This window comes from Pleurodeles waltl, chromosome 7, assembly GCF_031143425.1.
Source record: "Pleurodeles waltl isolate 20211129_DDA chromosome 7, aPleWal1.hap1.20221129, whole genome shotgun sequence".
Classification (NCBI taxonomy): domain Eukaryota; kingdom Metazoa; phylum Chordata; class Amphibia; order Caudata; family Salamandridae; genus Pleurodeles; species Pleurodeles waltl.
The window spans coordinates 774,537,137-774,560,101 of NC_090446.1; the positions used below are offsets into that span (position 1 = coordinate 774,537,137).

General features: G+C 44.2%; 1 protein-coding gene across 1 annotated transcript in view; it reads right to left on the bottom strand.

The window, feature by feature from the left end:
• Positions 1-1,426: 1,426 nt before the first annotated feature.
• Positions 1,427-22,965, bottom strand: part of PHYKPL (5-phosphohydroxy-L-lysine phospho-lyase) — a 273,652-nt gene continuing 252,113 nt past the window's right edge. The window contains exon 13 of the mRNA XM_069199277.1: positions 1,427-2,435. The gene's annotated coding sequence lies outside the window, so the exon portion shown is untranslated. The remainder of the gene's footprint in view (positions 2,436-22,965) is intronic.

Below are 22,965 nucleotides of genomic sequence, written 5' to 3' on the forward strand. Positions count from 1 at the left end.
AGAATAAAGAGGGGTCTTGCAAGAGTAAAAAGATTGAAACCATCAAAGTGTTGCAGCAGTTACGATGAGGTGAAGCACAGTGTTGAAGGCAATAGAGATCACGTGTGACCAACAGCCCTTTGTGTACCACATCCCACAGCTCTTGTTTCACTGACCCACAAAACAACAAATGTGGTCTCCATACTAAGATTCCATGAATTATTGCCAAACCAAAACTACAGCTATTTAAGTACTATGTTTTCTGCTAATTTTGCAATGACAAATAGTTTTTGATGTACTTATGTTTACTAATATGGAGGGGTTTCCTATGGTGTGCAAAGAAGTTCACCTCAAAATGAACACCTTTTAATATCATAGAAGAAAAAGGTATGTTATATTCTTTAACAATTAAGGAAGGGGCCAGATCTTGATGAGCCAGAAGGTTAGCTAAGGTCTGAAAGGTTGATAAAAGTATTCAGAGAGACAAGACTTAACGGAGGGACTGAAGGAAAGGGTTGGAACTATGAACTATGTATCTGCCACAGGAGGCCTTTTATAGTTGTGTGAAGACCAGATATTATGTCTTTATATATGTTAAGGAAAATGTTGCTACTGTTGCTTACTAAATGAAATAACGTAACTGAAGGAAGGCAGGGAGTTAAGAGTTGAGTATGTACTATAATCTTACGAAGGTTAGCAACTAAGAGTCAGAATGTGCTACAGGATCAACAGAATGAGAAGATCGAATCATCCCTTAATAAAATGGAGAATTGAACAGATAAGTGACATAAAGGAAGTGAAAATGGAGTTGGAACCAGCAGATGTAAGACTGGCATGGCTTATAAAGAAGGTATATCCATAGTCGTAAGGTAAATGGATTCTGACATAAGTGACAAAGGTGGGAAGTTATGAAAAAAGATTATATGGCTCCATACTGTGGAGAGAAGGAATCTAGCAGATTAGAGAAGAGACAGAGGAAAGCACAATACTTAGGAAACTATCTATAATAATGACTGTAACAAAGTTCATAGACCTGTTTCTGCTAAATGTCCTTTAGTTTTGAAATTTAACGAGACAACAAATGTATTAAACTATCATGACAATTTAACCCCATGATCGAGGAGATGTCAGCACACTCCATTGATAGATATTTTCAGCAAGGTTTGCTTAGACCTTCTGCTAACACTGAAGGGCACGTCCTTCAAAGAGTCTGTGGTTCGTGACCATGATCTATAAACATATGGCATAAAGGAGTTCCTATGTTTTTACTAATTTATCTAGAGTTTTTTTGTTATCACTAAAACCAAACACTGCTGTGTCTGAGCTCTGAAAGGGCAGGAGACAGTTAACAACACATCAATGGAATGGCATGCAGGCAAAACAGAAACAACATAGATAACATTGAATTCGGCAAATAAATAATAATGGATTAGAAGATGGGAAAACCTTGACGAGGAGGACTTTGTAATCAACAAACAGTTATAGGCATCTCAAAGTTATGAGGAGGCTCTTCTGTGATGGACCAGGCAGTAGGATGGCTGACGTCAGCAGAGCACAGGCTGTACAAGGAGCAACACATTAAAATCATTAGGTTTCTTCTAAACCTTAGGAAGTCACTTACAGGTCTCACTGGATAAGGAAGGGAGTTCTAAAGGGAGGTCCTTTGGCTGCTTGGTTTATATCGATGAAACATTTAGACAAGTAACCAGTTGCACAGCTTTAAACAGAGTTGTGGCTCATGCATATCTTTTTACAATTAGGTCTCATTTCAGTGGGTAGTCCAAATGGCGATAAAGGCAAGGGTGAAGTGATCTTACACATGAGACCACATGTGAGCCCTGCTGGACAGTTCTGAATTACTTGCAAGGTATTGATCAAGTTCTTAGGGAGGCCGATGAAGGTACTGATGTAATATTCCAGGTGGGACTTCAGCAATGTAAGGATTAGTGTAATCTTTTCAGGGTAGTGTAGAAAAGGAAGGGATGCTCTGAAGCAGACACAAATGGTGAAATGCATTTTTTGTGATTGACCTCTCATTGGGAAAAGAATGCTGCTGAAGAAAACAACCAGATTACAAACTTTCTGGATGGCCTTCGGAGGCAGTCCCAGGTAAAAGGTTGAGATGGGGGTGCCGACTGGGTCTAGAAATAAGATTTCAGTTTTTTTGGTTATTAGAGAAAGCCAGTTTCGGTTCTCCATACTTGGACTAGAATCAAGAAGATCGTAACGTGATGTTGCGTTCCTGAACCTTCTTCCAATTTTAAGAGGATCTGTGCATCATCCGCGTACATTTCCTAGCAGACAGCGTGGTCATCCAGGATGTGTGATACAGGTGCCATAATTAAGGGGCACAGGCACATATGTCTATACAGCCGTTTAATGGGTTACTTTAGAGAAGCATCATTTATCCAACTACTGTTTTTCTTGAGTCCACAACTCAATCAATTACTGAAACCCTAAAAAAAAATGAAAAAATTAAATAATGTTAGCAAATTGCAGTTCTTTTGTGAAAGCTATAACTTAGCAAATACAATCACTTTCATAGCCTGTAAAAATCCAATAAAATAGCTTCACAATCTGTGCTATGCATTCAACAATTAGGTGCAAATCTACTTACTAGTCATTCCTCAACGTTATGAAAGCAATTTTGTATTCAGTGCGGGTATTTTAATGACTAAGTAATGAGTGTTACAAAATACCTGCTGGTGTTCATTCAGTTCATTTGAGTGCAGTTACAATGTAGATTTCCCCTGTTTGTTTAGGAAGTTAGAATGTTAAGAAAGACACACAGGTTACTATCACAGGAAAATGTATTTATTTTGCAAAGCCAGCACCCATGAAAAAATTTAAGATTAACAAACTATGTCCAGCAAGATGAGGGAAATATCACACAGTTTAAGTGGAACCAGTTGTGACTAAGAAGAAACAGTAGACACAATAATGAGGGTGGGGGGCATATATACCTTTCTTAAATTTGTAACTGCAACTGTCATCAGGATTCATTTGTATGTTGTGTACAAATGATGAAAGATAACAAAAAACAAAAGAAAATAACCAACAAAAAAAAACCAAAACATGAAGGAATGCAAATAAGCATTTTATTTCAATTCATGTAGGCTAACATGCAAGTTCAAAAACTTGTAATCGTATCTGCAGCAGCAGTATCAATTGGTTTTAAAGCTCAGATCAATATAGAGGCCACAGAATCCCTGGCGGAAGGCATGCCTTACTTATCCCAGATAGTTGGAGAATGATGCACATTCACGGAGAGAATGTTAAAACTCAGCAGTCCCCGAAAAGGGGAATGAACAGATACCAACAAGTTGGTGGGGGAGGAGGATTCTAGACCTCACAGTCCTCAATCTCTGTTAACACATTCAGAGGCACAGAACGGCGTATAGGTGGAGGCTATCTAGAAAGGCCCACTTTAAAAGAAAAAAATGATTAAGGCAAGGGGCTTCATTTGGAGTTTGGTGGGGCAGGAGCAGCGACATAAATCTTTTGTGTTCCTATCCCATCTAAATCATGGTTCCTAGGCTCTATATAGCATTGTGGGAGGGAAGCACTGGGTTTGCACCAGCACAACTTCCAATGCCTCCACCAGTGTGTGTACACCTCTCACATTTTCAGACCATCTGCCACTGGGGTACCAGGTAAAACAAGCATTTGCAATGCAATGGGTCTCGTGTGTGCTTAAGTTAGAGCTACTAGTGTTGTAAATTCCTAACATTAGCAACACAAAAAGATGATGGACCAAATGCTGAACAATGCAAACATTCACCCCCAGTCACAGATCTGGGTTTAATCCATTGTACTTTTACTCACCATTCCACCCCGATCTAGACCGAGCGATAAGCAAATCAGTCTTGGCCCTGTTCCCCATGGGACCAGTCCAGCCTGAACTGCCGGGCCAGGTCCTCCCTGGACCAGAAACAAGCATCCTTGGACCGGTTCAGGGTATCACCCTTCATCAGCCAGGCTAGCTTTAATCCAATGGCACAGTGAGCAAGGGACCCACGTCTGGGCATCCCCTTCCCACTTACGGCAACTTTAGCAACACAAAAGGATGATGGCGGAATACTCAAAAATGCAAACATTCAACCCCAGTCACAGATCTGGGTTTAATCCATTGTTCTTTTACTCACCATTCCACCCCGATCTAGACCCAGCGATAAGCAAATCAGTCTTGGCCCTGTTCCCCATGGGATCAGTCCAGCCTGAACTGCCAGGCCAGGTCCTCCCCAGACCGGAAACAAGCATCATGGGATCACTTTCAGGGTATCACCCTTCATCAGCCAGGCTAGCTTGAATACAGTGGCACGCTGAGCAAGGGACCCACGTCTGGGCATCCCCTTCCCACTTAGGGCACCTTTAGCAACACAAACGGATGATTGGACTCGCTTAAAACCAATGGAAATCAGATTACAGAGAAAATGATTCTCTGCTCCAAAAGGCAAGGAAGAGCAGCCCTTCTTGGGTTGCAAGCACGAAAGCCATGCTATTTCCTCACTTCATGTTGGCCGTGCAGCAACTGTAAGCCTTGTTCTTGGGGATTAGGAGGCAGCTTCGTGAAATGGTACTACAATATGTTGTCGTTCCCATGCAGGTTTAAAATTATGGTTGGCAATGAGCCACATTTTCTCAAAGACCCACAGGAGACCAGGAAGTGGACTGAAGCCTTTGAGATAAAGATCTTGGGCCCCTGTACTATCTCTGTTATCTCTGAGCAACGAAGAGAGAATAACATTAGACAACAAACTCAAACAAAAACACCAACAAGGAAACAGTATCAACATTACTTTAGTGCAGAGACAAAGCATTGGATACTGGAGTACAGCAGATGAAGGATCAAGCTCAGATTCAGAAATAACTTAAAATACTGTCTCACCACAGCTCTTGCCTAACCTGACCATCAGAACAGTAGATAATTTGCAGAGGACTCCAAAAGGTCTAGATATTGATGATGGAAGGATAGGGATGGAGATTGTCACAGCATCATGCGGTGTGTTCCTTGCCTAAGTCAGTGTATGTAGTTTGGAGGGCTTAGTGGGGGCAAAGGTGATTCAAAGACTGAATAGGATACCTAGTGGATGCAGCGAAGTGGCCAACTGAGGCACCAGCAACAGCTGCATTCAGGCTACAATGTTTAGAGTTAATTGATGGGAGACCACTGTCATCCTATTTAGAAAGGGAGAGGTAATGAGGTAACTTATTGATGAAGTTTGTTGTTACACAGAGTGCAGGGTAACAGAGTGGTTTTCTAACTGGAATGGGCCGTTGGCTAATTACTCATGGCTATGATGTGGACCAAAACACGGAAGGGAAACATGTGAAAGAGGAAGACGGCCATATATTATTAAGAATATTGATTAGTAAATTGGCTATTCTGAAGACCTTAACATGGAATGTGAGGGGTCTCAATAGTGTATAAAAAAAGCCACAAAATCCCTGTTTTATATTGAAAGGAGGGGTGCCCATGTCGCTTTCCTCCAGGAGACATATTTGATTCAATCAGAGGGTAAAGACCTGCACAGAAGATGAAGAGAACAACTTTAATATAATAGGTTTTGAGACCAGGTGTGGCCTTCAAGTTCAATACTGAGGTTAAAGATAAGGAGGGCAGGTTTGTGATAGTGAAAGAAAAGCTGAATGAAAAAGATATAGCGGTAATCAACATATATTCCCCCAATATTGATCAACAAGCCTTCTTAGATTAACTGTTGACTCACATGGCTGGTCCCTTTCATTATCCCAGAATTTTGGGGAACGATTTTACTTGTGTGGCTGATTCGGAGAGGGATAAGTCACATCCTCCATTAGACCTCTCAAACCCTGAGTAAATGAATGGAGCACTTAAGGCATGATGAGGAGATGACAGTTGACAGACTGCTGGCAGACATTATATCCGCAAAATAAGGAGAACTCACATTAGTCTGGGGTACATGATTTACATGTTCATTTGTATAAGTTTTATGCAGCTCATAATCTAATTATTTAGTAATATAGGTGGATTTCTCACCACAATCCTCTATGGGGAAGAACTAGGACAACAATATACTTTTGAAAATTGAAAAACAAAGTATTAGAGGACAAAGAATTCAAAAATCCACTGGGGGAACATATCTGTAATGATTGCAGCTAAAAGAGAGGTACATGTTCATGAGCAGGGATTGAAAGGGAGGTGCTTAAAAGAGTCGTCAGAGGCCAGTGTATTCAAGCTATTCTGGCAGGTCAAAGATGAACATTGGAAAAAAAAGGTGTTAAAAGAGCTAGAAATGCAGTAGAGCAGTGTTTCTCAACCTTTTGACTTCTGTGGACCCCTGCTTTATCATTATTGAAACCTGGGGACACCCTACTAAATCATTAGGGACCCCCCTCCCACTGAGTCATTACTGGAAGCCAGAGACCCTAGCCTAAACATTGTCCGCAAAACAATACACAGAAAATACAGCGTTCCATCGAACACATTTGTAACCAAATATAAATACATTTTTAAAAAATAATAATAATTTTAATAGGAAGGTTGGCGCTTTTCTAAATTCAACTGAAGACACACATCGTCCATACTTTGTTCTGTTTGATGCACCTGCACTGCTCCCACAAATCAATCTTAGAATAGTAATTTAACTTTTAGCCTCCAATTTCAAATTCCCTGACATTTACAGTATATTTAAACATGTTCAATTGTACATTGGGCCACTTTATTTATATACACTTTATTATTAATGTTATTTAATTTTCTATGCAGTCACAGACCCCCTGAGGAGGCTTCGCGGACCATTGTTTGGGAACCACTGAAGTAGAGACTACAGGGACGACTTTCAGAAGAAAGAAAAAGGAAGGCACCCCTGATGGAAAGGCTCGATGCTTCGATTATAAGGCTTACCGACCTAAAACACATAAAGAAACAGATACAGGAGCTAGCATGTTGGCCTGTCCAAAAAGGCAAATCCGAAAAAAGGGGTCTGATAATGCGACTCAATGAAGATAGACAAAGGTACACAGGAATGAGGTATTTACTGACTATTACAGAACACTATGGGCCTCATTATGACCCTGGCGGGCGGCGGAGGCCGCCCGCCAGGATGCCGCCCTCCATTATACCGCTCCGCGGTCAGAAGACCGCGGAGGGTATTATGAGTTTTTCCCTGGGCTGGCGGGCGGTCTCCAAAAGACCGCCCGCCAGCCCAGGGAAAAACTCCCTTCCCACGAGGATGCCGGCTCGTAATCGAGCCGGCGGAGTGGGAAGGTGCGACGGGTGCTACTGCACCCGTCGCGTATTTCACTGTCTGCTACGCAGACAGTGAAATACTAGCGGGGCCCTCTTACGGGGGCCCCTGCAGTGCCCATGCCATTGGCATGGGCACTGCAGGGGCCCCCAGGGGCCCCACGACAATCCCTACCACCATCCTGTTCCTGGCGGGCGAGCCGCCAGGAACAGGATGGCGGTAGGGATTGTCAGAATCCCCTCGGCGGCGCAGCGAGCTGCGCCGCCTTGGAGGATTCTTAGGGGCAGTGGAAAACCGGCGGGAGACCGCCGGTTTTCCCGTTCTGACCGCGGCCAAAGCGCCGCGGTCAGAATGCCCAAGGGAGCACCGCCGGCCTGTCGGCGGTGCTCCCGCCCCCGTTGGCCCTGGCGGTTCTCTACCGCCAGGGTCAGAATGAGGGCCTATATGTACTAAGAAAGGGGGAGTCTGAGAACATCACTAATAGATACCTGAAAGAAGCAGTACCCCGATCAATAAGCCAAGAGATAGCAAAAGCAGTAGATGGTGATGTACACAGAAGTTAGAGCTGCAATCAAAAGTGTGGCCAGTGTAGAGTGTCCGGTATGTTGGGCATGCAGGCCGATTTGATATTTACAGATCAACTTGCACCTGGACTGAATGAGAATTATAACAAGATGAAAGAACAAGGATGCATCCCACCATCCACTAGGGAGGCCATTGTAGTACCACTTCCAAAGCCAGGCACGTATGGCAATGAGGTAGAATCACACAGACCTTTGCCAATACTCAGTCTAGATTATAAAATACTTAGCACACTGATAAGTGTTGATGATGCTGACACTGGCACACCATTCAGATCAATGTGGATTTATATCAGAGAGAAATCCTGCAATAAATATCAGACTCTATTCTAGGTTATGGAGGTAGCCAGAAAAACCGATCCCAGTGCAGTGATGCTTTCCGTTGGGGTTGAGGAAATGTTTGACACCCTCAAATGGAAATATTTACATGCAATAATGAATGTTAGTTTGGGAGGTGGATTGACAGCTTGGAAAACTGTATTATAGTTGTATCCGCACGGACAGATTATATTCTGTGAAGTAGGAAGGGGACCCCGGCAGTGATGTCCATTGTCGCCTCTGCTTATGCCACAGGAGTTGAACCATTTGCAGGCTGAGTGAGATGGGGTTGTTTATTGAAGGGAATCATTGACACCGGGATTGTATGTGTTATATTTCCCTATACGCAGATGATATGTTGCTGTACACATGAGTTATCAATACTGACTTAGTAGATGCCAATGAGGAACTATGTGGTTTGGGGAGCTTTTAGGGTTAATTGTAAACTGAGTAAAAATCTACTGTGTTCTCCCTTGAAAGAAGGAGCAAAACACTGCAACCAGTAGCTTCATTTAAAGGAATGTTGGGGTTCCAGGGGTCAATACCATAACTGGAGGCTGGAAAACTGCACTATTGAGGATGGGGGCACTGTCCGGATTTTAGTATTATTTTGCCACACTTCCACTCAGAGTGCCAAAACAAAAGAATATTCCAGGAAACGGATTCAATCCAATTAGATTTGACATAGTATTCTGGCAGCACGGACTATACTAAAGCTTCATGACAGCTGAGGGAAGCATGGCAGTGCCAAATTTGGATTTATGTATTGTCGACCCAAATGAAGTGAGCAACCAGGCAACTCGAGGAGCAGAAGGAACAAGAAGTGGACGACCAGTACGTCTTGCCTACGAGATAACAGCTATTGGTTTTGTCAATATTTAGCCATGTTGTATAGCGCCATGGCTGCTGTACAGCACAGCTGAAAGTTATTTTGAAAAAACAGTGCTATGACACGGCCAGCACGGCAGCAACATTATGCTTTCTTTTACTGCTAAAGAGAGGGCAAGGGGTGAAGCAGCAAGGAAATAAGTGTTTTGATGCGGCCAGGAGAGTTCGCATCATAGATCTTTTTTTTTGGTTATGGATGGGAAGGGAGGAGGGGTGGTAAGGGAGCAAGCAGCAACACTGATGAGGAAGGGTGGTGACAAAAAGCAACATGGTTGCTGTGGAGCATGGCTGTATGCTTAAAAAAAACGCTATGACACAGCACTGCCATTGTGTGTTTTTTTTTTACTTGATGGATAGAAGGTGGTGAGAACAGACCACAAGGAGGTCTGGGGGAAGAGGCAACACAGACAACAGAAGGTTGGGGAGGGGGCTGTGACGCAGCAAGTGGTGTCTGCATCATAACACTTTTTTGCGATGGAGGTGCAAGCAGCAACACAGCAACATGGATGAGGAGGAGTGGGGGGCAACCACCATTGCAGCCAACAGAGGGAGCGGTCAGGCAGCAACAAAGATGATGGAGTGCGGGGGCAAGCAGCAACACAGACAACGGAGGGCGGGGGTAATTCAGAAGGGGAAGTACTCACTGGTGTAGGTTGAAGCAGACGCATTTTGGTACAGAGCTTAAGCCCAAAATAAAACGTTGCACCTAACAAAACGAGCAATGGAAGGACACAAGTCACACGTCGATGCTCTGCTCCGGTGGACGAACAAGAAGAACGATTACGGCAGCTAACCAATAAGAAGCAATCAAATGAGGGTGACAAAGAAGGAAACTAATGGTAAGCAATGGATGGCCTCTAAGTCTACTGCATAGAACAGGTCGACAGTGCATGCACCATCTTAAGTGAGACCTAAAACGCTATAGGGAATATGAATCTTAACTCCAATTAATTAACATTCTGCTGGACCCCAGACGAGTAATACTGATGACTCTACTCTCACGGGGACCCTAATAAATGAACCACAAGCAAAATTCCATACACCCCAGAATTACCAATGGAAAGTATACATAGGTGGATGCAACAGACTGATAGGAGTTAGGTGAGGCAATGGACAGAAAAAGGAGTAGAATCGTTTGGGTGGTAAAGTTAGTAACTTTGATGAATTAGTAATTTGACATACATGTAGGACACTTTCTCCACCATGGCTCAATAAGAGCATCCCTCCAAAAAAAAAAACAACAAAAAAAAACGGTGGCTGGTAATGCACAAACTCCCAATGCACCTGGGCCAGAAAACGATATATACTACAAATAGAAAAAGTAAAGTGCTATTATTGTATAAAGTGCTGGTAGATCGGACTAGGCATAAATTAATATGAGTGAGGAATAAATTGACTTTGGACAGGAAAACAGATCAGTGGTAAGGACTGGAGCTTAATATTATCTGCAACACCTAAAATGTCAAAGGATACAAAAGTTTGGCTTAATTCATGTGTATCACAAACATGAAGTTCACATCACTCGCAGGAGACTAAATATATTTTCGCCAGACACTCAAATGGGTTGTCCCAGATACGAGGAATTGAGTGCAGATCATTATCACTTGTTTGCAACCTCAGGCTGCAGGGTTATCACCATGGACTGTGAAGCAGTTATAAGAATGGTTCATAAAGCAACTGATAAAGCTCTCAGGCCAATCCCAGAGGCAGGCATATTAATGTTATTCCCGTGCTCCAAGATTAAAAAAGCCACTAGCATGTCTGCGTACCTAGCACTAGCAAAAAGACAAACAGCAATGAGTTGGAAATCCTGAAGGGACTGACATACATAGATGGAAAACGGAATTATTCACTTGGGCAGAATGTGAAGGAACAGCCTTCTATGTGGAAACAAGAGACGGCTAGGAAAACCTGACTTTGCTACCTCATGGGATTCCATTACTGTCTCCTTAAAAGAAAGCAATAGGTCTATAACAGGGACGGGACTGCATATAGACTAGATGGGTTCCCCCTCTCTCACTGGATGTATACTTAGAAGCAGCCCCTTCTTCTCTGAGATCATTTTGATAGATGGGACACATTCAAGATACTAGGGATGAGTTAATACACCTATAGTGATTACATCATGGAAAATAATAAATGCAACACTGTAAGTTAACTGTTTTTGTAGGATTTTTAGTTAGAATGTGAAGCGGTACAAGTGGTCTTATGCAGTGTTTAAGAAGTGCAGTTATGGAAAAGGATGTACTGAATAGCAGGGATGAATCTCAAGTGTCACAATGTAATGTATAAAACATATTAATGCCTATGGATGTCGGTAAGAAAGATATAAAAGATCAATAAAAAAGATGACATCCTTTCCTTACTATCATCCCACCTCCACTTCCCCCTGTCTTCAGTGAGACGTTTACAGAATACACCTCCATTCCTACCGAAGAAATTGTGTCACTGCGGGCCCAAGAGGCAATAGGGAGAGTACCAGAGTAGGAGAGAGGCAACCAGTGTTATTCTTATTATTTGGTGCCCAAAATATACCGTGGACTCAGGCTAATTTTTGAACCTCGTTTTTCGCAAAAGCTGTCCTTCAGAAGGAGAAATTCAAAATGTTGACCTTAGCCCAAGTTGTCTCTACTCTACACTCGAGGGTCTAGATGGTGCCCTTGGACTTGCATGAAACATACTTTCATATACTCTACCTTCAGTCCCACAGGCGTTTCCTCAAATTTGTCATGCTGAAGGAACACTTTCAGTTTGCTCTTCTGCCTTGTGCGATAACCTCTGGCTTCTGCTGTTCACAAAGCTGATGGTTTCAACCTATCTTCTCTGGTCAGGTTGTGAGTGCACAACTTCCTGTGTCTTGGAAACTGCTTGCTGAAGATGGGCTTGTCACAACTTGCGAATGACCACCTCAGTACATTATTTCCTGGGGTTTTCCATCAACGACCTGAAGTTACACCTTCAGCAGGTGCTGGGGATAGCCTTAATAGGGGTAGTTCTGGACACAGTGCTGTTCAAAGCCTTTCTCCCTTCACAGTGAGCCTGGCATATTCTGGATATAATCTGGGTGTTTCAGGCACGGTCCTGGGTTGTGAGCTGGATGAACCATTCTAATGTTTCTTTGTCCCCTGGCCTCACATACCTTGCTGGAATCTCCTGTCTGTTAGCACATGTAGGGTCTGCAGTGCAACCTGTGTTTTCAATGGACTTAACACTGGGAATGCCTCACAGGCACCTGTGTCAGATGAGGCTGCCTGAGTCCTTCAATGGTGGATTAAAGGATATGAATGTGACAAGTGTCAGGTTCTTCTCCCTACCAGATTCATGGCTTACAGTAGTGAAGGATTCATCGGCTCCTGCTCGGGAGGTGGAAATCAGAGTACTCCTGTCTCTGCTGGAGCAGTGACACCACCATCAACCTACAAGAGCTGCATGCCATCCACTTGCCTCTCAAGGCCTTCTGCTGATTATCAAGGGTAGTCCTGTACAGCTTCTGATGGACAGTTCAAACACCATGTCCAACATGAAGGACAGTGTGGGGGTTATATGTGTTGTGCACATAGATGCTGAAACTGTGGCACAGTCTGATGTTTCAAGGCTTTACCTTTACTGTCAGCAACCTAGTAGGATCCCTGAATGCCAGGACGGATGAGCTCAGATGCCATCTAGTCAATCACAAGTTGTTTCTGCATTGAGGCATAGTTCAAGGTGTCTTTGCCCAGTCGGGCGTGCCTTAGGTAGTAATTTTTCCTATCGCTGAGAATGACCACTATCAAACTTTGCTGCACTAGACTTTCTGCCTGAAGGTTCTCTGCGTGATGCTCTCTGCGTTTGTTGGGACTCTAGCCTCCTCTACGTGCCCCACCTCTGCAGTTACTTCCATGTGTTCCGACAGAGGTCAGAATGGACCTGGCCATGTTAAACATGAGAGCCTCGGACTGGGCTCAGAGTATCTGGTTCTCTGATAAGAGCATCAGCTCCCTGCTTCGTCTATCTCTTCTAGAGGACCTACTTTCCTAACAGCAGGGCAGGGTTCTATGAGCAAACCTCCTCAGCCTGCACCTTCATGCATGGAGATCAAGTGGAACTAGCTGAGCAGACCTGATCTTTCTGAGGAAGTCATCTTGGCAGCTCACTGTCCATACATGAAGCTGATCTAGTCTGAGTGATGGTTAAAATTTATGACCTGGTGCAGGGAAAGTCCGATTGATCCGCTGCAAGCTAACCTCTCTGATATATACCTTTGTTTGTTCTGTCTTTGGCTCAGCAAGGGCATGCCATGGGCACCCTTAAAGGGTATTTGGCCAGCCCATGAGGTTTCTTACAGTTATCTATTAGCCCTCCAGTTGGCTGTATATACAGGCCTTGAAAAATCATAAAAATGTTACTAGACCTGCAGGTCCAGTAGCTTGAAGAATCAACCTACCTAACTGTAACGTTCTTGACCTGGGTCTCAAATTGCGTGACCCTAGTCAAATATTATATTTTACAGTCGCCTTTTTCTGTGTTCTCACGTGGGTGCACCTTCAAATATGTGAGGTCAGCATTTCTGCTGTAAAAAAAATCCTCTTTTGTTTGATTAAATACATTAAACATTTGCTCCATGTTTAATAAATCTAGCCCACATACAGGGTACACGTGATCCATGCATGACTTGCCTCTTTGTTTACTAATAGCTTTGCCATCAGGGCAGGAGTGTTTCTCAGTTTATGTTTGAACACTCACTTTTAATAAATATATTCCTAAAGCATGATGTGGTAGCGCACTGTCATTTCCAAGAAATGTCCAAAAACCTTCTGTTAGAAATTGGGTTTTTGGTTGGCAGTCAGGTTGCCCACTGTCCAAGCAAGAACCCTCACTCTAGTCAGGGTAAGTCACACACAATCCAAAATCAGCCTGTGCTCACCCTCCGGTAGCTTGGCACGAGCAGTCAGGCTTAACTTAGAAGGCAATGTGTAAAGCATTTGTGCAATAAATCATACAACACCATAGCATAACATCACAAAAATACACCACACAGTATTTAGAAAAATATATAATATTTATCTGGGTATCTTCAGGTCAAAATGATCAAAGGTGCAATCCGAATTTGTAAAGATATCACTGAAAAGTGATAGAAAGTGTCTTAAGTCTTTAGAATATAAACAAAGTCTCTTTCAAGCACAAGTACCTGGTTGGGAGTGGAAAAATCTCCTCAGAGGGCCACAAGAGAAGAGGTGCGTGGAAAAAGGGTGTGTGCGTCGATTTCTCCCCAGCACACACGGACTTGCGTCGTTATTTTCCACGCGGGGAAGTCGGCGTCGTTTTCCGGCACGTAGACAGTCTCTTTCTGTGGATCGCGGGGATTACCAGATGTCCCGGGTCTGTGCGTGGATTTTCCTGCTTGTTCTCCGGCTGCGCGTCGGTCTGCGGGTCGAAATTACGATCTCACGGCAGGCGTCGCGTCGATTTCTCCTCTAGACTTCGATCTGCGGGGCTGCGCGTTGAAATTACGATCTCACGGCAGGTGTCGCGTCGATTTCTCCTCTAGAGGTCGGGCGGCGTTGTCCTTGCGAGGCCGTGCGTCGGATCTTCGATCGTCCCCAGAGCGTCGCGTTGATCAGCGTCGGAGTGCGGCGTTTTTCTCGCCGCGAAACAAGCTGTGCGTCGAAATTTTCGGCGCACGGAGCGTCCAAGTAAAAGAGAGAAGTCTTTTTGGCCCTGAGACTTCAAGGAACAGGAGGCAAGCTCTATCCAAGCCCTTGGAGAGCACTTTCACAGCCAGACAAGAGTTCAGCAAGGCAGCAGGGCAACAGCAAGGCAGCAGTCCTTTGTAGAAAGCAGACAGGTGAGTCCTTTGAGCAGCCAGGCAGTTCTTCTTGGCAGGATGTAGTTTCTGGTTCTGGTTTCTTCTCCAGCAAGTGTCTGATGAGGTAGGGCAGAGGCCCTGTTTTATACTAAGTTGGGCCTTTGAAGTGGGGGTGACTTCAAAGAGTCTCTAAGAAATGCACCAAGTTCCCTTTCAGCTCAATCCTGTCTGCCAGAGTCCCAGTAGGGGGTGTGGCAGTCCTTTGTGTGAGGGCAGGCCCTCCACCCCCCCAGCCCAGGAAGACCCATTCAAAATGCAGATGTATGCAAGTGAGGCTGAGTACCCTGTGTTTGGGGTGTGTCTGAGTGAATGCACAAGGAGCTGTCAACTAAACCTAGCCAGACGTGGATTGAAGGGCACAACAAGATTTTAGTGCAAAGAAATGCTCACTTTCTAAAAGTGGCATTTCTAGAATAGTAATATTAAATCCGACTTCACCAGTCAGCAGGATTTTGTATTACCATTCTGGCCATACTAAATATGACCTTCCTGCTCCTTTCAGATCAGCAGCTGCCACTTCAACAGTGTATGAGGGCAGCCCCAATGTTAGCCTATGAAAGGAGCAGGCCTCACAGTAGTGTAAAAACGAATTTAGGAGTTTCACACTACCAGGACATAACTACACAGGTACATGTCCTGCTTTTTACCTACACAGCACCCTGCTCTAGGGGTTACCTAGGGCACACATTAGGGATGACTTATGTGTAGTAAAAGGGGAGTTCTAGGCTTGGCAAGTACTTTTAAATGCCAAGTCGAAGTGGCAGTGAAACTGCACACACAGGCCTTGCAATGGCAGGCCTGAGACAGGGTTAAGGGGCTACTGAGGTGGGTGGCACAACCAGTGCTGCAGGCCCACTAGTAGCATTTAATCTACCTGCCCTAGGCACATGTAGTGCACTCTACCAGGGACTTACAAGTAAATTAAATAGTCAATCATGGATAAACCAATCAGTAGTACAATTTACCCAGAGAGCATATGCACTTTAGCACTGGTTAGCAGTGGTAAAGTGCCCAGAGGTCAAAAGCCAACAACAACAGGTCAGAAAAAATAGGAGGAAGGAGGCAAAAAGTTTGGGGATGTCCCTGTCAAAAAGCCAGGTCCAACACCTTCCCACTAACTTGCAGCTTTACTGACAAAACGAGATAGTGTATTAACAATAATCTGTGAAAATTGGGTTTCAGAAAACATTTATCATTTGCACATCACCAAGTAAAGTGTTCTGACTTTTTTTCATTCAATTAAAATATTTTTTTCATCACACAGAAGTAGAAAAAATGGTCTTTCACAGCTACTGAAATATATTTTGAATTGTTCGAAAAGTTGACTTAGTTATATAAATGTTGTGTGTTAGGAAAACCCTGATACCAAAAGCCTTCCATTTCACATAGGTAAGACAGTTCACCTTACAAAATCCTGGAACTCTGCAGTCACAAGGAAAAGTATTTGCATTGCAAAAAGACAAACTGACTTTTGACCTCTGTCTCTGAATAGAGAGCAAATGTGACTAGAATAAAATTTAAAAGCCATCTTAACTGCTAATTCAGTTTCTGACTGAACGGAATAACTGTTCTTTGTCCACTCGCCAGAAGGGTCGAGTGGAATCTAAAAATAGCTCAACCTCATAAAATAAAACTCGCCATAGCGAGTGGTCGGGTAGATTTTTCTAGCCTGGATATATATATATATAGATATATATATATATATATATATATATATAGTTACTTATATATATATATATATAGTTACTTACCAGGTAGACATATGTTCGTGGCATGTAGTGCTGTAGATTCACATGCTTTGCACCAGTCCGCCATCTAGTGTTGGGCTCAGAGTGTTACAAGTTGTCTTCAAAGAAGGTTTTCGAGTCACAAAATCGAGTGACTCCTCCTCTCAGTGATAGTGCGCATGGGCTTCGAATCCTTTGTTAGATTGTTGTCTCGCAGGAGGGTGAAGTAAAGAGTGTCCAAGTGTATATGTACATATATAGTAAAGAAATGAGATGTCCATGCAATGTACATACATAGTTATAATATATAATACTACAACGGCCACAGGCTTCCGGGGACGAGGGAGGGTGCATGTGAATCTACAGCAGTACATGCCACAAACAGATGTCTACTGGGTAAGTAACATTTTCAGTTCAATGGCATGTGTAGCTGTAGATACACATGCTTTGCATAGAATGTAAAGCAGTCCCCTCCTGAAAATAAGCTGTGGCTAGCCTGTAGGAGTTGTAGTAGTTTGAAATAGTGTTCTAAGCACTGCTTGTCCAACATTTGCTTGTTGGCGAGATAATACATCCACACAGTAGTGTTTAGTAAATGTGTGAGGTGTAGACCATGTGGCTGCTTAACATATGTCTGACATTAGTATATTGCTTAAGAATGCCATTGAAGCCTCTTTCTTTCTAGTGGAATGAGCTTTAGGAGTTACTGGTGACTGTCTTTTCGCATTAAGACAGCAAGTTTGTATATATTTGACTATCCATAGTGCTAATCCATTTTTTTTTAAATGGGATTGCCTTTGTGAGGTGTTGAAATGCCACAAAAAGTTGCTTTGATTTTCTGAAATCTTTTGTTCTGTCTATATAGTACATGAGAGCTATTTTAACATCAAGGGTGTGAAGAGCTCTTTCAGCAACTGAATCTGGCTGTGGAAAGAAGACTGGCAAGTCCACTGACTGACTGATATGAAAAGGTGAAACCACCTTTGGGAGGAATTTTGGGCCAGATGTATCATCACGGGCCTTTGCGATTCGGAAATAGCGATTTTTAAGAAATCGCTATTTCCGACTGGCAAAGTGCCATGTATCACATTTGCGATTCGGTAATAGCGATTTCTTAAAAATCGCAAATGCTATTACCGAATCGCAAATTGCGATACTGGCCCCATTCGCAGCTATGGGCCTGTTGGCCCATATCTGCAAATTTTTAGCATTTCTAAAATTGCGATTTCTGGACCAGAAATCGCAATTTTGGAAATGCAAAACTCCAGGGAGCTGGGGGGCTAAGGCCCCCTCTGCTGCACCCCCAAAAAAATGTTGGGGACATGTAAGGTGCACACATGCCAAAAGGGCATGTGTGCTTTACATGTACAATTTAAAAATGCATTTTAAATGCATTTTTAAATTTTGCACTTGGTTACCACCAAGTTCAACTTGGTGGTAATTAGCGATTCCAAAATGCCAAAATCGCATTTAGGAATTGCTTCATACATGTGCTAAGAAATCGCAAATAAGGAATCCTTATTTGCGATTTCTAATTTAGAGAGTCGCAATTTGCGACTCTCTAAACAGGGTCGCAATTTTAAGGAATCGCTATTTTAGCGATTCCTTAAAATTGCGTTCAGAATGTATTTCATACATTCTGAACTGGCATTTTGCATTCGCAAATGGGCATTCACACCGTTTGCGAATGCAAAATGCTTTCATACATCTGGCCCTTTGTTTTTGTGAATTTTAAAGAAAGGTTCCTCTAAAGTGAATGCTTGAATTTCACTAACTCTCCTTAAAGAAGTGATTGCTACTAAAAAAGCAACCTTCCATGACAAAAACCGAAGAGGGTAAGAATACATGGAGTCAAAAGGTGGCCCCATAAGTCTGGTGAGTACAATTTTTTTTATAACTCTATTTTAGCGAGTTTATAATAGAACAACTTAAAGACAAAGACAGAAACCAGCAGTGCTTTTCAATGTGAGATACCGCAATGTCCATTGCTCTCCCGGGCGGAGGATGATGACACATACAGACAGAAACATGGAACATATCCAATCAGATCAACAATAGCTATCAATAGCTACCCCCACCTCCCCTTCCCAAGGAGCTCACATGTAACCAAGTCGTTCATATACCATGTTTATCAGCGTTACCATATTACCAGAGTTGGTTGTCACTTGAATGTATAGCATAACATTCCACAGTCAACAATCATCATCAGTGCTCCAATCAGAGCTGGACTCTCGAACCCCTGTGAAGCGTTCTAATAATGTACTCCACGGCGTTATGTCAGTCAGAGAGAGCCCCTTCCTCCCTACGTGTCAGTCTCATGTTTTGCTCTTCGGCAACACCCCATTTCAAAACATCACGGGTCCAACTAGAAAAGGATGGGCTTTGTGTGCTCATCCAGCCTATAGCCACCCTGCGCTTAGCCAGCACCAGCTGTGCAAATCTGTATGGGACGCGCTTACCCCATGGTCTCCGCTATATACCCAGGAGGCAAGTCAATGGCGTCGCTTCGAGCCCCAGACCGGTGACCCCGTCTATCTTCCATACCACCCACCAAAATTGCTGCACCTCCCTGCAGGACCAGGCTAAGTGGAGAAAGGAAGCATCTGTCTTCCCACATCGAGGACACCTAGTCTCCCTTGTCGGTTCCATCTTGTTGAGTCGAGCAGGAGTAATGTATATACGATGAACAAAATTAAAGTGAACAACTTAAATTTGTGGTTACAGGAGACCGTGCGTACCAGAGACAGTGCCATATTCCAGTCCGCAACTTCTAGAGAGTCTTCCAGTTCTCGATCCCAGGCCCTATGCACTCCACCCCGCACAATCCCCACCCAGCGCTCTATAAAACAGGGTAACCAGATGGGAATATTCTCCCCAATTTATTAACCAGTTCAACACCCTTGATGCCGGTGGGGGGAGGGGGGGGGCACCGGATTCCCAGACCAGACCTCTTGAGCCACACTCACAAACTTGGCATACTGCAAGAACTGTCCAGTGTTCAATTCGAACGTATCTCGAACCTCCTGAAAGGAGATAAGCTCCCCATTAGGGTATAAGTCACCCGCCACTAAGGAGCCACCCATTCTCCAAGCTTCCATTGACATTAAAGTATCCAAATCCTGAAAAGGGGCTAGACTCCAAATCTTTAGTTCCCTATCAAAGGGGGCACGTTGAAGTATTTTCATATTTTCTTAACCCCCTGTTCCCAGACCCCTGCTGTAGTCTTAACTAAATAAGGGACAGGAGTCTCTGACCGACGCCCATCATTAATACGTGCACCAATACCTTAACCCCCAACATGCCAGCGAATAGTCGCTTTTCCCAATTGTCCGTCTGCGTCATCCACTTAGCAGCATGTTGTAAATGAGCTGCATAATAATAGAGTCTAATATTAGGGAGTGCCAAGCCACAACTTCCATATCCCTTTGTAACGTGGACAACGCCACCCTGCTACGACGGCCAGCCCAAACCAAGGAAATCAATAAGCTGTCTAGGTGATTGAAAAGCCGAGCTGCCAACGGAAACAAAGGATTCTGGACAAGGTAAAGACACTGCAGCAAGAACACCATCTTGGCCACAGCCGCAAACCCCATCACGGATATAGGCAGCCTATTCCAGAATGAGACAGAGAGCTCCAGACCCTTCCCCACCCGTTCCACATTATGTGTCACATGTGCCGTCGTCGTATGTGTGACCCATATGCCCAAATATCGAAAACTTTTGAGTTCCTACCTGAGCCCCACGCCTGGCAAGTCTTCCGGCAGGGCATCACATAGTGATCCTAGAGGAAACAGGACTGATTTTTTCCTGTTCACCCGTAGACCAGATACAGCCCCAAATTCTTCCAACAACTGTAACAACACGGGGACCGAAACGTGTGGCTCTCGAAGGTATATTAACGCATCGTCAGCATATAGGGAGACAATATGAGTAACCTGTCCCCCCTGCACACCCCAGGGCTCCAATTCCTCACGCAGCCAGACCGCCAGCGCCTCCACCGCTAATGCAAAGAGGAGCGGTGACAGTGGGCATCCCTGTCTGGTCCCCCTACCAATCGCCCAGGAGTCTGACAGCTCTACGCTCACCCGAACACGCGCTGTGGGAGCAGTGTACAACAAACAAACCCAAGTACAAAAATGAGGGCCAAATCCCATTCCCTGCATGACTGCCCGTAGGTAGTCCCACTCCACAGTATCAAAAGCCTTCTCTAGATCCAGCAATACTAAAACCAATTTGTCTACCGCCCCCCAAGTGAGTACAATATTAAGGGGGTCATTACGACCTCGGCGGTCTTTTCAAAAGACCGCCGAGGCCGCGGGAGACAGAATACTGCCATTGCCGGCGGTATTTCTGTCTCCCTATTATGACATTTCCGCTGGCCCAGCGGACGGTAACAGTGTTACCGTCCGCTGGCCCAGCGGAAATGTCACATCAACAATGCAGCCAGCTCGTAATAGAGCCGGCGGAAATGCTGATGTGCAGCGGGTGCAGTAGCACCCGTCGGGCATTTCACTGCCCGAAATTCGGGCAGTGAAATGCGCGACCAGTCTATGCATGGGGGCCCTGCACTGCCCATGCCAAGTGCATGGGCAGTGCAGGGGCCCCCAGGGGCACCCCAAGTCCCCTTACCGTCGGCCTTTCCATGGCGGTGTGTACCGCCATGGACAGGCCTGCGGTCGGGGACTCATAATCCCCATGGCAGCGGTGCTTGCACAGCTGCCATGGGGATTATGACCGCCAGGCGGAATCCTGGCGGGAAAATGGAGGGGCCGGCAGTATGGCCGTGGCAAATCCGCCACGGTCATAATTGCTGGCGGAACACCGCCAGCCTGTTGGCGGTGTTACCGCCAACATACCGCCGGCCGCCAGGGTCGTAATGACCCCCTAAGATTCCACACAGGGGCTGGTGTAGCTCTAAGAGGAATAACCCTTTTAAGACCCCCCATAGAAGCCTTTATAACAGGAATCCTAAAGAGGGAAGTATGTTGTCTGTTTTGGAGGTAAGTAGCTATTGCTGTTTTATGGATTCTAATAGAGTAATATGTGAGGTTTACTTTTTGGGAATGTAACAAATAGCAAGCAATATCCTGGACTGATGCTTTAAGTGGGTCAATATTTTTAGGCTGGCAAAAGTAGACAAAACAAATCCATTTCACTGCATAACATTGTTTAATTGTGGGTTTGCGTACTTCTTTTAGAATATCCATACATTCTTATTGGAAGTTGTAAGGAGCCAAACTGCCAGGTTGAGTATACTGGGATCTGGATGTCTGATTTGACCTTTCTTTTGAGTCAACAGGTCTGGTTTGTTTGGTAGTTTGTGATGTGCTACTACAGACAGGTCCAACAGTGTTGTGTACAAATGTTGACATGCCCACGTGGGAGCTATGAGAATCATGGTGAGTGAGGTTTCTTTAATCTTTTTGATCAGAAATTTAATTAGTGGGAGAGGTGGAACGGCATAAGCAAATATCCCTGACCAATTCATCCATAGAGCATTGCCCTTGGATTGAGGGTGTGGGTACCCGGACTCGGAGCTTTGGCATTTTGCGTTTTCTTTTGTGGCAAAAAGGTCTATTTCTCGTGTTCCTCACATTTGGAAGTATAGTTGAATCATCTGTGGGTGAATCTCCCATTTGTGTACTTATTGTTGCGTCCTGCTTAAGAGGTTGGCTAGTTAATTGTGTATCCCTGGGATATACTCTGCCACTTATTGAATGTGATTGTAAATTTCCCATTTCCAAATTGTTTGTGCTAGAAGGGACAATTGTCTTGAATGTGTCCCCCCCCCGTTTTTGCTAATAATACATAGTGATCATATTGTCTGTCCTTCTTAAACGTATTTTTTGTGTGATTTGTGACCGAAAAGCTTTGAGTGCTAGGAATACTGTTAGTAATTCCAAGTGGTTTATGTGATACGTTTGTTAGATTGAGTCTCATTCCCCCTGTACAGTGAGGTTGTTGGGATGAGCTCCCCAACCTATCATTGATGCATCTGTTGTCATCTGAGGCACAGGGTCCTGAAAGGGCTGCCCTTTTAATAGGTTGGTGGAGTTCCACCACTGCAGAGAGCAGTTAGTCTGGCGGTCCAACAACACTAGATCCTGAATTTGACTGTGTGCCTGAGATCATTGTTGAGAGAGACATTGCTGAAGTGGTCTCATGTGAAGTCTGGCATTGGGTACTATTGCTATGCATGAAGCCATCATCCCTAATAGTTTCATCACCAGCTTTGCTGTATAAGTGTGGTTGTATTGTAGCTGTGATATAAGATTGTGAAATGCTTGAATCCTGACTGGGTTTGGGTATGCCAATGCTGATTGAGTGTTTAGAATTGCTCCTAAATACGATTGTATTTGTGATGGTTGCAGGTGAGATTTTTGGTAATTTATGGTGAA